The 17,176-nt window shown below is 46.9% G+C and overlaps 1 non-coding gene across 1 annotated transcript; it reads left to right on the top strand.

The window, feature by feature from the left end:
• The first annotated feature begins 494 nt into the window (after nt 1-494).
• Nucleotides 495-566, top strand: Trnag-acc. The gene has a single exon. It is a non-coding gene; the product is annotated as a tRNA-Gly (tRNA).
• The last annotated feature ends 16,610 nt before the right edge of the window (nt 567-17,176 follow it).

Raw genomic sequence — 17,176 nt, 5'->3', positions numbered from 1 at the left:
GGGGGCCAGGTGTGTGAGTCGGGTGGGACAGCCTTCGATTGTCTCCTTAACTGCTGCACGTAATGCAGCTTCGCCGGATCGCCTTCTGATGACATCAGCCTCCGTACCCAACAACTAACTGTACTTCTACCGACAGCAGATGATCCATAGACTTTGCACAAGTTTTGTGGATATTCCCCACAGTTTCTTTCTCTGCAGTGAGGAATTAATGACGGCACGTTGCTTGTTTACTGACATCACCTACAGACGCCATTTTGAAACTGTCCTGCAGCTACGCAATCTGTCGGAAGTGACGGAATCTGGGCGCGCTCACTCGGGACACTTCAGATACTACATACGTAACGCATTCGTAGCATTGTTTGCGGCTGAGGGAAAAAAAAAAATGCGGTGCATTACTTTATGGGAAAGTCTCGTATGTGGCTTATGAGGAGCAGCTTGACTATTGTACCCATTCTTTGTACCTTCCTACGCACCATCAGTGCGTTAGATAATCCGCCTCCGTAGCGTAGCGGTAGCGTTACCGCCTACCACGCAGGAGGCCCGGGTTCGATTCCCGGCAGGGGACTGGGTGTTGTGTGTCCCTCATCGTCATTTTCATCATCATTGACTTGCAAGTCGCCGATGTGGCGTCACCTAAAAAGGACTACCAATACGGCGGCCGAACTCCCCTCGAATGGGGCCTCCCGGCCAAAATGCCATATGATCGTTTTCATTTAGTGTTAGATAGGCTTTTGATAGCAGTTACGAGCGATTCCTTGCACCCACCTCATGCGACATTTTACCAACACCTCTCGCAGAGCTCGACGGTGCCTGTCCGTGATTCTGGCCTTGCTTTCGCTGAAGTTGTTCTTTCGCGTTTCCACTTCATAAGCACACCGCCAGCTTTAGAGGGGTTCATATGTCCCTGACAGATTTGCTAATCAGACGAAATTCAGTGACAAGTCCACTTTCGAACTAATCAGGCTTCCTGACCGTTCCATTCTGCTACAGCTGCTACCCTAGTGATAACAGAATACTCCCCACCTCCTTTTCTACTGGCGGGCCACATCTAGTGGTTGATTTCGCATTCCGTAGGGCTATCTGGATACTTTTTATCAGACAGTGCACACGACCTTCCAATTACTGCCTTCTCAGTGAGGTGGGTGAGCACTTTGGAAACGCGGAGGTAAGCGCGCTCGCCGAGATCAGCCATAAGGTGTTGCGCAAGGACTGTCGTCTCTTCTGTGTGCTGCGGGCGCGCCCGGTGGCGGTGGCGGTGGCGTTGCCCAAGAAGGCGGCGGCGACAGTGGCAGTGGCTGCGGCGGCGGCGGCGGCACCAGAGCGGCCTTGACGCCCACGTGCTCGGCCTCCGACGTCAGCACGCGGCCTGCCAGCCGGACACACAGCGCCGGTCGATGGGAACTCCTGTGAGACGATGCCAGTTCAGTGCTCCGGACGACCCAAGCGTGTGGATTAGTCATCCCTCACTCCCCAACCCCTTTTATGATGACCACTTGCTGTCCGGAAAAAAACTTTTTTTTGTCATCAGCCTTCTGACTGGTTTGATGCGACCCGCCACGAATTCCCCTCTTGTGGCAACTATATCAGCTTAGGTCGGTATTACACTATCAAATTCTTTATCAAAGATTTGATCAAAGATGTGATCAAATATTCCGTCAAATATACAGGGTGTTACAAAAAGGTACGGCCAAACTTTCAGGAAACATTCCTCACACACAAAGAAAGAAAATATGTTATGTGGACATGTGCCCGGAAACGCTTACTTTCCATGTTAGAGCTCATTTTATTACTTCTCTTCAAATCACATTAATCATGGAATGGAAACACACAGCAACAGAACGTACCAGCGTGACTTCAAACACTTTGTTCCCGGCCGGAGTGGCGGTGCGGTTCTAGACGCTGCAGTCTGGAACAGCGAGACCGCCACGGTCGCAGGTTCGAATCCTGTCTCGGGCATGGATGTTTGTGATGTGTTTAGGTTAGTTAGGTTTAACTCGTTCTAAGTTCTAGGGGACTAATGACCTCGGAAGTTGAGTCCCATAGTGCTCAGAGCCATTTGAACCATTTGAACCATTCAAACACTTTGTTACAGGAAATGTTCAAAATGTCCTCCGTTAGCGAGGATACATGCATCCACCCTCCGTCGCATGGAATCCCTGATGCGCTGATGCAGCCCTGGAGAATGGCGTATTGTATCACAGCCGTCCACAATACGAGCGCGAAGAGTCTCTACATTTGGTACCGGGGTTGCGTAGACAAGAGCTTTCAAATGCCCCCATAAATTAAAGTCAAGAGGGTTGAGGTCAGGAGAGCGTGGAGGCCATGGAATTGGTCCGCCTGTACCAATCCATCGGTCACCGAATCTGTTGCTGAGAAGCGTACGAACACTTCGACTGAAATGGGCAGGAGCTCCATCGTGCATGAACCACATGGTGTGTCGTACTTGTAAAGGCACATGGTGGCCAAGCGGTTCAAGGCGCTACAGTCTGGAACCGCGCGACCGCTACGGTCGCAGGTTCGAATCCTGCCTCGGGCATGGATGTGTGTGATGTCCGTAGGTTAGTTAGGTTTAAGTAGTTCTAAGTTCCAGGGGACTGATGACATAAGATATTAAGTCCCATAGTGCTCAGAGCCATTTGAATCATTTGTAAAGGCACATGTTCTAGCAGCACAGGTAGAGTATCCCGTATGAAATCATGATAATGTGCTCCATTGAGCATAGGTGGAAGAACGTGGGGCCCAATCAAGACTTCACCAACAATGCCTGCCCAAACGTTCACAGAAAATCTGTGTTGATGGCGTGATTGCACAAAAGCGTGCGGATTCTCGTCAGCCCACACATGTTGATTGTGAAAATTTACAATTTGATCACGTTAGGATGAAGCCTCATCCGTAAAGAGAACATCTGCACTGAAATGAGGATTGACACATTGTTGGATGAACCATTCGCAGAAGTGTACTCGTGGAGGCCAATCAGCTGCTGATAGTGCCTGCACACGCTGAACATGCTACGGAAACAACTGGTTCTCCCGTAGCACTCTCCATGCAGTGACGTGGTCAACGTTACCTTGTACAGCAGCAACTTCTCTGACGCTGACATTAGGGTTATCGTCAGCTGCACGAAGAATTGCCTCGTCCATTGCATGTGTCCTCGTCGTTCTAGGTCTTCCCCAGTCGCGAGTCATAGGCTGGAATGTTCCGTGCTCCCTAAGACGCCGATCAATTGCTTCGAACGCCTTCCTGTCGGGACACCTTCGTTCTGGAAATCTGTCTCGATACAAACGTACCGCGCCACGGCTATTGCCCCGTGCTAATCCATACATCAAATGGGAATCTGCCAACTCCGCATTTGTAAACATTGCACTGACTGCAAAACCACGTTCGTGATGAACACTAACCTGTTGATGCTACGTACTAATGTGCTTGATGCTAGTACTGTAGAGCAATGAGTCGCATGTGAACACAAGCACCGAAGTCAACATTACCTTCCTTCAATTGGGCCAACTGGCGGTGAATGGAGGAAGTATAGTACATACTGACGAAACTAAAATGAGCTCTAACATGGAAATTAAGCGTTTCCGGACACATGTCCACATAACATCTTTTCTTTACTTGCGTGTGAGGAATGTTTCCTGAAAGTTTGGCCGTACCTTTTTGTAACACCCTGTATTTGACGAAGATCTTTGACGTAGCGCTACAAAGGGTATTACACTGTCATATTTTTCGTCAAAGTTCATGATGGCTGACAACAACAACTTGTTATTAAACGCAGCAGTTACATGTACCACAATTGCACTGTGTGTGTGTGTGTGTGTGTGTGTGTGTGTGTGTGTGTGCACATGCGGAAGAGAAGCGTGGAAGGAGGGGGGGACGGGGGGGGGGGGGAAGGGAAACATACCTGGGTGATGCCGTGGGTTTTACGACGCCACGATAGAAGCATTCAACCAAACTTGTTACGTGAGCTTATAGTGGAGGACGTCAAGTCGTACATCAATTACTTAAGAATGGATAAGCATACATTTATGTATGGCTCAGTGAAGTGTATCCTCATATCACAAAGCACAATATTCACTTAAGAACTGCTACATCTGCAGAAGACAGGCTCACTGTAACACTCCGATTCCTTGTTACAGGAGAGGTTTAGGTTAGGTTAGGTCAGGTCTCCAATCTTCTTAATCTATTTTTGAATTCAGGGTGCCTCGCGTTGTAAAGCGCCTCATCGGCTTCATACATCTCTATTATTAGTTGTCGGCAGACACCAATTCTATTTACCGGCAATGTTTATAAAAACACTACAGATGACGGAACGCTGCAGCGATGCTAGCGCTCCATGTGGTAACATGTCACATTGCAATGAACAGAAGACAAGCGACTTCTTTGATCAAATCTACAGCGAGGCCCTAGATTTGATCAAATATTGGACGACATTTGACAAAGTTCCCTATTACACCATCAAATATGTTTGACAAAGATTTTTGTCAAAGATATTTGACAAAGAAATTTGACAGTGTAATACTGGACTTAGTTTGCCCTCTAAGTCCTGTACTATTTGTTGGATGTACTCAGATCTCTGCTATCCTCTACAGTTTTTACCCTCTACAACACTCTCGAGAACCAAGGTACACTATTTGATCAAAAGTATCCGGACACCCCCCAAAACATACTTTTTCGTGTTAGGTGCATTGTGCTGCCATCTACTGCCAGGTATTCCATATCAGCGACCTCAGTAGTCATTATACATCGTCAGAGAGCAGAATGGGGCGCTCCGCGAACTCAACGCACTTCGAACGTGGTAAGGTGATGGGTGTCACTTGTGTCATAAGTCTGTATGCGAAATTTCACCACTCCTAGACATCTCTAGTTCCACTGTTTCCCATGTGATAGTGAAGGGAAAACGTGAAGAGACACGCACAGTGCAAAAGCGTACAGGAAGACCTCGTCTGTTGACTGACGGAGACCGCAGACAGTTGAATACGGTCGTAATGTGTAAAACGTAAACATCTATCCACACATTCCGAACTGCATCAGAATCCACTGCAAGTACTGTGGCAGTTAGGCGGGAGGTCAGAAAACTTGGATTTCATGGTCGAGCGACTGCTCATAGGTCACACATAAAACCGGTAAATGCCAAACTACACTTCGTTTGGTGTGAGCAGTGTAAACATTGGACGATTGAACGGTGGATAAACGTTGTGTGGAGTGATGAATCACGGTACACAATGTGTAAATCCGATGGCAGGGAGTGTGTATGGCGAATGCCCAGTGCTTGGCGAAAGTAATACCAACGTGGACATTCATAATGATAATGCAACTGTTTTATTTATCATAACATTAATACGTGAGCAACGAACATTTAAGTACCGATTTTTAAAATTAATTATACGAGGGTGCCAATGATACTTATATAGTTACAAAGGAACTTCGCCGTAGATGTACACAAAAGAAAAATTCATGTGTATACATAGTCATTAGGAGAGGTAAAAGGAGGTAGACACATGTGAAAAGTTTACCTTTGTCTGTGACATTGTTACCAACTTCTACCATGCCTAACGTTAAGGTTCCACCTCGGAAGTTCGGAAGTTTTGAGAAGTGTGGTGCTAGTCAAGCCACAAAAAGTCAAAAAGTCTGGCCGACGGCACATCGTGACCCGTTCGGTATGAACATCGTGTCAGTTCAGCAGCTGCAGTTTCTTCGTTTCTTCAAGTGGGGGGGGGGGGGAAGGGGGGGGGGGAGGGGGACTCGTCCTGCTGCAGGCATTTACCGCCTTGCTATTAGTAGCAGTTTAGCCGTTCTTCACCTTGAAAAGAACAAAGCAATGTCATTCGCGAACTCTTGCCGGCTAGTTTTCTCGGAGTATCTTGCGCTACGACTGCGAACCAACTGCGCCAGGAAAGAGGTAAGATTCACCAGAATCTCCCGTTTTGTCATCTTGATCCGCTGTCTTATTCAGTACTGTCTCTCCGTATTGATCGTAGGGCTGTGTACGCAGCTATGGTTGTAAGACCTACGGTTTTAATACATGTATCCTGTGTCGTTTACCAGCGCGCAACGTTGCTGAAGGTTGCCTTTGGCTAAATGTGATGCTTGAGTGTTATTTCTACATCTATGTCTACATAGATACTCAGCAGGCCAACGTACGGTGAGTGGCGGAGGGTACCTCATTTCAGAACGTGTTACTCATTTAGTCTTATTAGAGTAGCGATATCCTCCTACCTGTCCAGGCTCCACAACAGTCAGGAACCAACTATAAGTAGGAAAGTTTTCGACGCTTTACACGGCTGAATATCAGATGGGAAATCAATTTAAAACCCCGACAGGCCGCTAACACCGCGCCCATTAACAGGGGAAACCTCCGATCATTTTCGTCAACTGGGATTGCAAGAATTGTTAAAAATAGCGGGACAAGGTAGCCTCACTTTGTGGACTAGATTGCTAGGCACACGGTATTCCTGTATGATGGAGAGCAACGGCATAAGGTCTGAAGACAGATTTAGATTGTGTGGGAATTTCCTACACGATTCAAGTCACCGATTTAATTTGTTATCACCAATCCATTTGCCTTTACGAGAAGTAGCGATGCTCTTCCTAGAAGGAAAATAATTACAGTTACAAGTTATTTAAGTAAACAGCTAAAGGAAAGGAAACCGTCACCGCTGCCCCATAGGTACGAATGTGAGTCGTAAACAATGAAATAGTGGACCATAAGAGAATGGATTCTTTTGAATGTGGGTTTGGAGAAGAATACTGAGGATTTCATGTAATGAGAAAGAAAAAAATATATTTCGTGGTAAAAATAAAACCAATAATATCTTTGTAGGCCAAAATACTGTAGATTAAGGCAATTTTGGCTCATCGTGATAACAGGAAAAGCTGTAGTACACAGATCAGAGACTTAGAAGAAAGGCTAGGGGAAGATGAATAGAGGACATCAACGAAAGCAACGGAATGATCATGAAGGATGAGGATGAAAACAACTCCCAGGAGTGCATGGATGGACGTCATCCATCACTTCACCTGGAGCCAAGAGACGGGTTGATGGATCATGACACGGACGTAACACAGTAGAGAATCTAAATGTAGTGGAGGAAAGAGTGGAATTCAGAACTATAGCACTGTTTGATATCTACGTACGGGAATAAAATAGGTGACAAACAGTAACAGAATATTTAAATGGAGATTACTTGACAGGCGTGTAGCCAGCCATATCAAAATAGGTGGCACAACCTTGTGCAAGAATGTTTGCTCTTGGTTCCAGGTGTGGTACATGTTTAACTGAGGAAGAAATGGCTTACACTTTAGAGCGGAGAGTATTCATTACCACCCAGTGCATTAAATGTGCAGGTTATGCCGAGACTCATATTAGAGGAAAGTGTAATAAGGGAGCACCAGGCAGTTCACCGTCAAGTGGGTGCACAAGTTCCAGTAAAAGTAAAGGTGTCATCAACACCTCAGAATTTTACTAGGTATTGGAAGTGGTATGCAGATACCTTTTACCTTTCCCAGACCTTGGAAACAGACTACCCAGCAGGTTAAAGAGGGTTCTACAGTAATGCAGGCTCTGAACCACATTACACGGATCAACAAAAATTGCCAGATGTGAACGAAGTGAACCTGACAGATAAAAATACTAGGACTGTAGACTCCACACAGTAATGCACTAGTGTTTAGAGGTATCTTCTTCTTTCTTCTTCATTCTATCTGTCCTACCACAGGTTTCAACTGGAGGCTCGTCATTGTGCCCTACTTTGACCATCTTCCTTCAGATTTTTGTATGTTCGTCCATTTCTAATGTCGTCCATCATTCCATTTCTCTTCCTACCTCTTCCTCTCATTCCTTCCACTTTTCCCCCAAATAATATTATGTTGGACTATATATCCCCACCAAGATTTTTTTCCTGTCTATGATCACTCCCGAAAATCTTTCTTTCCCTATTGTATCCATTACTGCTTCATTCATTGTTACTGTACTTCACCTTCAGCGTTCTTCTCCATAGCCACAATTAAAAACCTTCTCAATATGTTTCTTCTCTCTTCTCATTGTCCATGATTCACTCCAGTATCACACTGCTCTCCAGACATAATATTTAGCAAATCGTTCCGAAAGCTCTATTCGAATTCTTTTAGCTGTTAGTGCCTGCTTCACTTTTTCAAACCCTCTCCTTCCGGTAGAGATCCTCCTCCTTACTTCCTCTGTAGAGCTTCCCTTCCACATCATTAAATTTTTCAGGTATGTAAAAGAATATGTTAATTGGCGCCTCCCTCTCGCTTATTCTCATGACTTTTGTTTTTCCTATGCTTATCTTACACTGAGGCGCCAAAGAAACTGATATACAGGGTGTGGTAGATAAGTAATGAGACTCAGTCTGGAAAAAGAAATTTATTGATCCAATTTGTACAAAACGTTAATATTCTTCAAAGTATTCGCCTTGGGCGTCGACACAACGTTGCCAGCGCGTTTTCCAAGCTTCATAGGCCCCACTGTAGTCCGTTTGAGTTATCCCAGTTAGTGCCTTCGTGACAGCACGTTGGATGTTCGGAATATCGTCGAAACGATGACCCTTCAGGCATCTTTTGACCTTCGGAAATAGGAAGAAATCAGGAGGACTCGAGTCAGGGCTGTATGGTGGCTGCGACAAAACTTCAACTCCAATTCGGGTCAAGTAGGAGGTCACGAGGAACGCTGTGTGCGCCGGAGCATTGTCGTGGTGGAGACGCCAGCGTTGAGCAAGGTCCTGTCGCTTCCGTTTGACGGCTCTGTGCAATCGCTGAAGGACTTCTTTGTAGAATTCGGCATTGACAGTCTTCCCCTGAGGGACAAACTCTTTGTGAATTAACCCCCGCTTGTCGAAAAACACAATCAGCATTGTCTTGATGCGGGACTTTGACATTCTTGCTTTCTTCGGCCGCGGGGATGCCGGTGTGTGCCACTCCGAGCTCTGGGATTTCGTCTCCGGGCCGTACTGAAATGTCCACGATTCGTCGCCTGTTACTACGTTGTCTAAAAAGTGTGGATTATTTTCCAAATCATTCAACATCTCACGGCAAACGTCCAATCGTTGTTGCTTTTGTTCGGCGGTGAGCACTAGGGGAACCAATTTTGCGCAAACTTTCCTCATCTTCAAATCTTGCGTCACAATTTGGTGAACCGTAAATTTACTCACGGAGACCTCATCGGCGATCATTTTGAGACTTAAACGACGGTCGGAGTCCAGGAGTTCTTTCACTTTGGCCATCGTTTCATCCACACGATTCGTTGAAGGGCGTCCAGATCGTTCCATGTCTTCAACGGATTCCCTCCCGTTTTTAAATTCATTAAACCACCGGAACACTTGAGCTCTTGGTAGGGAGTCTTCTTTGTAGGCCTCCGTAATCATAGCAAAAGTTTCCGAAGCAGTTTTGCCCAAGCGAAAGCAAAATTTAATTGCATACCGCTGTTCTATCGAGCGATCCATCTTCAGCGTTTTCAAAAGTGTCACGGGCACACAAACAACGTAATACGCGAAGCTCGACCCTCACTCCACCAGAGCTCCGACGCGACTGCGAACCGGTTCTATTGTTAGCTCGGATCCCCCACCACGTGACGTACAGGTGGAGACCGCCCTGCGAGCGACTGGGGCGCCGCGCGGCGGCCAGTCTCATTACTTATCTACCACACCCTGTAGGCATGCGTATACAAATACAGAGTTATGCAAACAGGCACAATATGGTGCTGCGGTCGGCAACGCCTCTATAAGTCAACAAGCGTCTGGCGCAGTTGTTAGATCGGTTACTGCAGCTCCGATGGCAGATTACCAAGATTTAAGTGAGTTTGAACGTGGTGTCACAGTCGGCGCACGAAAGATGGGACAGAGCACCTCCGAGGTAGCGATGAAGTGCGGATTTTCCCGTACGACCATTTCACGAGTGTACCGTGAATATCAAGAATCTGGTAAAAGCCGGCCACTGTAACCGAGCAGTTCAAGGCGATTCAGTACGAAACCGCGCTGCTGCTACGGTCGCAGGTTCGAATCCTGCCTCAGGTATGGATGTGTGTGATGTCCTTAGGTTAGTTAGGTTTAAGTAGTTCTAAGTCTAGGGGACTGATAACCTCAGATGTTACGTCCCACAGTGCTTAGAGCCATTTGAACCAATTTTGACTCCGTTAAAATATCAAATCTCCGCAATCGCTGCGGACGGAAAAAGATCCTGGAAGAACAGGACCAACGACGACTGAAGAGAATAGTTCAACATGACAGAAGTGGAACTCTTTCTCAAATTTCTGGAGATTTCAATGGTGGGCCAACAACAAGTTTCAGCGTGCGAACCATTCAAGGAAACATCATCGATATGGGCTTTAGGAGCCGAAGCCCCACTCGTGTACCCTTGATGACGACACGACACAGAGATTTATGCCTCGCCTGGGTCCGTCAACGCCAACATTGGACTGTCGATGACTGGAAACATGTTGCCTTGCCAGACGGGTCTTGTCCCCAAGTATATCGAGCGGACGGACGTGTACGGGTGTGGAGACAAGCTGATGAATCCATGGACCCCGCATGTCAGCAGGAGACTGTTAAAGCTGGTGGAGGCTCTGTAATGATGTGGGGCGTGTGCAGTTGGAGTGACATGAGACCCCTGACAGGTCTAGATACGACTCTGACAGATGACACGTACGTAAGCCTCCTATCTGATCATCTGCATCCATTCGTGTCCACTATGCATTCCGACGGACTTGGGCAATTGCAACAGGAGAATGCGACACCCCACACGTCCAAAACTGCTACAGAGTGGCCCCAGGAACACTGCTCTGAGTTTAAACACTTCCGCTGACCACCAAACTCCCCAGACATGAACATTACTGAGCATATCTGGGATGCCTTGCAGCGTGCTGTTCAGAAGAGATCTTTACACCCTGGTACTCTTACGGATTTATGGACAGTCCTGCAGGATTCATGGTGTCAGTTCCCTCCAGCACTACGTCAGACATTAGTCGAGTCCGGGCCACGTCATGTTGCAGCACTTCTGCGTGCTTTCGGAGGCGCTACACGATATTAGGCAGCTGTACCAGTTTCTTCGGCTCTTCACTGTAATTAAATAGTCCTCGCCACTTCTCGCAGTGCTCTTCAACATCTGCTATGGCCCCCCTTTTGCTGTCATCACTGCTTGATAATCCGCTTTTTTCTATAGTCTTTATCAGTTCTCCTGGAATTACCAAGACTCTTGCGTCGTCTATGGCTTTACCTATCAGCTCTTCTTCAAATACGGTGAACGACTTCGGAGGCTGAGATATTCCTTAGAGGCATATTCTTGAGTAATTTGCCTTGCTGTTAAACTGCCACTGGGAACGTGTAGCCTTCGGCCAATGATTCCTGGTGTCTCTAATTCCAGATGGGGGAAGAACTCGATGAGTGATTGTGGTCCAGCGAGACATCATCGACCTTCCTGGACACGTGAATATGTAGCTGGTATGGGGAAATCCACCTTAGTTACCAGAGTGACCTATGAACGCACAAGAAGCGTGTTTGATGTGCAACATAACGCTCGCGAATCTTCACCGAATAGTGTGTTTAAGAGCATGCTATATCCTATCTGATTATATGTTACGCTTAATGGAGACTAGTTCGAATAACGTTCGTACGTTTCTCATAAGGTTACGCATACTGCCTGATGAAAGATTGAAACACCGGAAGACATGCTCGGACAGCAGTATAATTTCGTACACGTACATACCATCGGCGGGTATGCGAACGGTTAGATTTAAATTTCTCTGAGGCTGGATGTCGAGTGAACAACGTGAAAGCGCCGTTTAGCACCCTAAACCATCAATCAAGAGTCATCATCAACGTATGAGACAGCATTACAAGCGCCTGGTGGAGTTTAAAAGGGACGAGATTGTGGGTCTCCTTTTGGCCGTCTGATCGAATGTTACAGTGTGCGGACCTGTAGGGAAATAGGATGTGACAGTGACCCGATGCTGAAATGCATGATAACTTGAGGGCATCTGCAGTCATCGTCAAGGTTCCAGTCCACCATGTCTGACCGTCACAAGAGAGGATAGCCGTGTTGGCACCAAACATGTGGTAACTTCATCTTCACCTGCTATCCGAGAATATGTAATGGAGTCCCTGTGACGTGCTGTGTCATCCCGCACCATTGTTCGAGGACTAGCAGCAGCTGGGCTAGCAAATTACCGTACCATACGTAGGCTGCCATTAACAACACAGACAGCTGTGTCTGAAGTGGCGTCAAGATCGAGAAACCTAGACTGCCGTTGAATGGCACCGCGCTACTCTCGATAACCTTGTTGGCGAGTATAGCGGCAAGCTGGAAAGCGCTCCCTTTTTCCAATATTCTCGAGAGGCACAGCGTTATGATGTGGACAGACGTCGGATGTGACTTCAGGTTTGGCTGGTAGCGAGTGAGGGATCTCCCAGTGATCAAAGGTACGTCACAGACATCCTGCGTCCTCAAGTGTTTCCTCTCATGCAACAGCATCGTGGTGCCATTTTCCAACAGGACAATGCTCGTTTTTACATTGCGCATGTCTGAGGTGTTGGAGTACCCCCCGGGGCCAGCAAGGTCTTCCCCTGATAGCTGTTTGGAACCAGCTTAGTCACCTTCGTCCCATTGCCACAATCTAGGACACCAAGGACATCACCAGTTCGCCAGGTTGACTCAGGAGAGGATACGATGGCTTTATGACACCCTTCCAAAGTGTATAAGTGCAAGTATCTTAGCCACAAGGGATGCGTCGTCATACTGTCTAGTCGGTTCTTAGTTCCAAGTTTTGAGTCGATTTTGTAATCACTAAAATAACACCAAATGCGTCTTCTACTCTTGAAGTTTCATTTGGCTTCCAGCTCCTCTTTTGGGTGCTTCACTTATTGTATCTTGCAACGTATTTTTCAGCTCTCAATGTGGTATCAACGTTCGATACCACACTTGTTAGGGGTTGCAGTTATCGACCGCGGTCCGTATTAGTATCGTTGGACCCGCGAGTCGCGACCAGCGCTGCTAGCGTCGCCAAGCGGCTTGTGTCAAGTTCCTAGCGAGCCCTCGCCCTCTCCTGCTCGGGACGTCATTTAATAAAGTAGCATAGCCTTCAGCTGATAGGAAGCAACATCTAACAAGGCGCCTAGTGACGTATGGCCCAAGTGAGGCCTCAATAGCTATCTGTTTACAATTATATGTATGCAACCAGGAAGAATCCCTGCCGCCGTTGGATAAGCAGCTCCCAGCAGCAAGTCGTATACTCTTAGCTCAGTTGTTTGTTACATAGTTTAATTCTTAATTTCTTTGCGTGTTTTTGGTACTTGCATTGTTTACTTCATAAATTTCGGTCGTATTATAGTACTTGAGAGTGTAGCATCGCGTTTTAGTACCTGAATAGTGTAAAATCGCGTAGCCTCCTTCCGCCGCCGAACAGTGTGTCAGCAGTGCGCAAGTAGCAGCATTACTGCATCTATTAGGCAATCTTGTATTTTAATAACCGTTTAAATTTTTTGTGGAATTGTTTGTGCTCTCTGTAGAATAGTTCACACGTTCTTTGCACATCAGTTTTTAGCATGGATAGAGACTGCAACTGCTGCGTTCGGCTGCAGGTTGAGTTGGCATCCCTTCGCTCCCAGCTTCAGGCAGTGTTAGCTTTGGTCACACAGCTTGAGGCTGTTGCCAATGGGCATCATTGTGGGGGTCCGGATGGGGGTTTGTCGGGGACGCCCAGCTCATCCCACGCATCCCCCGATCGGACTACGACTGTGGCTGCCCGGGGTACTGCCCACATTGAGGCTGATCCCTCACCTGTGGCAGAGTGGGAGGTCGTCTCGAGGTGTGGCAGGGGGCGAAAGACATTCCGAAGGGCTGAACGGAAGGCCTCTCCAGTTTGTCTGACGAACCGGTTTCAGGCTCTGTCTCAGGCTGATACTGATCTTCGGCCGGACGTGGCTGCTTGTCCTGTTCCAGAGGTTGCCCCTCAGTCTGCAAGATCCGGGCGGTCGCAGAGGGTGGGCTTCCTGGTAGTTGGGAGCTCCAACGTCAGGCGCGTAATGGGGCCCCTTAGGGATATGGCAGCAAGAGAGGGGAAGAAAACCAATGTACACTCCGTGTGCATACCGGGGGGAGTCGTTCCAGATGTGGAAAGGGTCCTTCCGGATGCCATGAAGGGTACAGAGTGCACCCATCTGCAGGTGGTCGCTCATGTCGGCACCAATGATGTGTGTCGCTATGGATCGGAGGAAATCCTCTCTGGCTTCCGGCGGCTATCTGATTTGGTGAAGACTGCCAGTCTCGCTAGCGGGATGAAAGCAGAGCTCACCATCTGTAGCATCGTCGACAGGACTGACTGCGGGCCTTTGGTACAGAGCCGAGTGGAGGGTCTCAGTCAGAGGCTGGGGCGGTTCTGCGACCGTGTGGGCTGCAGATTTCTCGACTTGCGCCATAGGGTGGTGGGGTTTCGGGTTCCGCTGGATAGGTCAGGAACCACTACACGCATCAAGCGGCTACACGGGTAGCAGGGGTTGTGTGGCGTGGATTGGGTGGTTTTTTAGGTTAGATGGCCTCGGGCAAGTACAGAAAGGGCAACAGACTCAAAGGGTGCGGGGCAAAGTCAGGACATGCGGGGACCAAGCAGCAATCGGTATTGTAATTGTAAACTGTCGAAGCTGCATTGGTAAAGTACCGGAACTTCAAGCGCTGATAGAAAGCATCGAAGCTGAAATCGTTATAGGTACAGAAAGCTGGCTGAAGCCAGAGATAAATTCTGCCGAAAGTTTTACAAAGACACAGACGGTGTTTAGAAAGGACAGATTGCATGCAACCGGTGGTGGCGTGTTTGTCGCTGTTAGTAGTAATTTATCCTGTAATGAAGCAGAAATGGATAGTTCCTGTGAATTATTATGGGTGGAGGTTACACTCAACAACCGAGCTAGGTTAATAGTTGGCTCCTTTTACCAACCTCCCGACTCAGCAGCATTAGTGGCAGAACAACTGAGAGAAAATTTGGAATACATTTCACATAAATTTTCTCAGCATGTTATAGTCTTAGGTGGAGATTTCAATTTACCAGGTATAGACTGGGACACTCAGATGTTTAGGACGGGTGGTAGGGACAGAGCATCTAGTGACATTATACTGAGTGCACTATCCGAAAATTACCTCGAGCAATTAAACAGAGAACCGACTCGTGGAGATAACATCTTGGACCTACTGATAACAAACAGACCCGAACTTTTCGACTCTGTAAATGCAGAACAGGGAATCAGTGATAATAAAGCCGTTGCAGCATCCCTGAATATGGAAGTTAATAGGAATATAAAAAAAGGGAGGAAGGTTTATCTGTTTAGCAAGGTTAATAGAAGGCAGATTTCAGACTACCTAACAGATCAAAACGAAAATTTATGTTCCGACACTGACAATGTTGAGTGTTTATGGAAAAAGTTCAAGGCAATCGTAAAATGCGTTTTAGACAGGTACGTGCCGAGTAAAACTGTGAGGGACGGGAAAAACCCACCGTGGTTCAACAACAAAGTTAAGAAACTACTGCGAAAGCAAAGACAGCTTCACTCCAAGTTTAAATTCAGCCAAAACCTCTCAGACAAACAGAAGCTAAACGATGTCAAAGTTAGCGTAAGGAGGGCTATGCGTGAAGCGTTCATAGAATTCGAAAGTAAAATTCTATGTACCGACTTGACAGACAATCCTAGGAAGTTCTGGTCTTACGTTAAATCAGTAAGTGGCTCGAAACAGCATATCCAGACACTCCGGGATGATGATGGCATTGAAACAGAGGATGACACGCGTAAAGCTGAAATACTAAACACCTTTTTCCAAAGCTGTTTCACAGAGGAAGACCGCACTGCAGTTCCTTCTCTAAATCCTCGCGCAAACGAAAAAATGGCTGACATCGAAATAAGTGTCCAAGGAATAGAAAAGCAACTGGAATCACTCAACAGAGGAAAGTCCACTGGACCTGACGGGATACCAATTCGATTCTACACAGAGTACGCCAAAGAACTTGCCCCCTCTCTAACAGCCGTGTACCGCAAGTCTCTAGAGGAACGGAAGGTTCCAAATGATTGGAAAAGAGCACAGGTAGTCACAGTCTTCAAGAAGGGTCGTCGAGCGGATGCGCAAAACTATAGGACTATATCTCTGACGTCGATCTTTTGTAGAATTTTAGAACATGTTTTTTGCTCGCGTATCATGTCATTTTTGGAAACCCAGAATCTACTCTGTAGGAATCAACATGGATTCCGGAAACTGCGATCGTCTGAGACCCAACTCGCTCTATTTGTTCATGAGACCCAGAAAATATTAGATACAGGCTCACAGGTAGATGCTATTTTACTTGACTTCCGGAAGGCGTTCGATACAGTTCCGCACTGTCGCCTGATAAACAAAGTAGGAGCCTACGGAATATCAGACCAGCTGTGTGGCTGGATTGAAGAGTTTTTAGCAAACAGAACACAGCATGTTGTTATCAATGGAGAGACGTCTACAGACATTAAGGTAACCTCTGGCGTGCCACAGGGGAGTGTTATGGGACCATTTCTTTTCACAATATATATAAATGACCTAGTAGATAGTGTCGGAAGTTCCATGCGGCTTTTCGCGGATGATGCTGTAGTATACAGAGAAGTTGCAGCATTAGAAAATTGTAGCGAAATGCAGGAAGATCTGCAGCGGATAAGCACTTGGTGCAGGGAGTAGCAACTGACCCCTAACATAGATAAATGGAATGTATTGCGAATACATAGGAAGAAGGATTCTTTGTTGTTGTTGTTGTTGTGGTCTTCAGTCCTGAGACTGGTTTGATGCAGCTCTCCATGCTGATCTATCCTGTGCAAGCTCCTTCATCTCCCAGTACCTACTGCAACCTACATCCTTCTGAATCTGCTTAGTGTATTCATCTATTGGTCTCCCTCTACGATTTTTACCCTCCATGCTGCCCTCCAATGCTAAATTTGTGATCCCTTGATGCCTCAGGACATGTTCTACCAACCGATCCCTTCTTCTAGTCAAGTTGTGCCACAAACTTCTCTTCTCCCTAATCCTATTCAATACCCCCTCATTAGTTATGTGATCTACCCACCTAATCTTCAACATTCTTCTGTAGCACCACATTTCGAAAGCTTCTATTCTCTTCTTGTCCAAACTATTTATTGCCCATGTTTCACTTCCATACATGGCTACACTCCAT

This window comes from Schistocerca piceifrons, chromosome 1, assembly GCF_021461385.2.
Source record: "Schistocerca piceifrons isolate TAMUIC-IGC-003096 chromosome 1, iqSchPice1.1, whole genome shotgun sequence".
Classification (NCBI taxonomy): Eukaryota; Metazoa; Arthropoda; class Insecta; order Orthoptera; family Acrididae; genus Schistocerca; species Schistocerca piceifrons.
The sequence above is the reverse complement of the archived record's forward strand: the minus strand, read 5'-3'. Positions and strand labels throughout refer to the sequence as shown.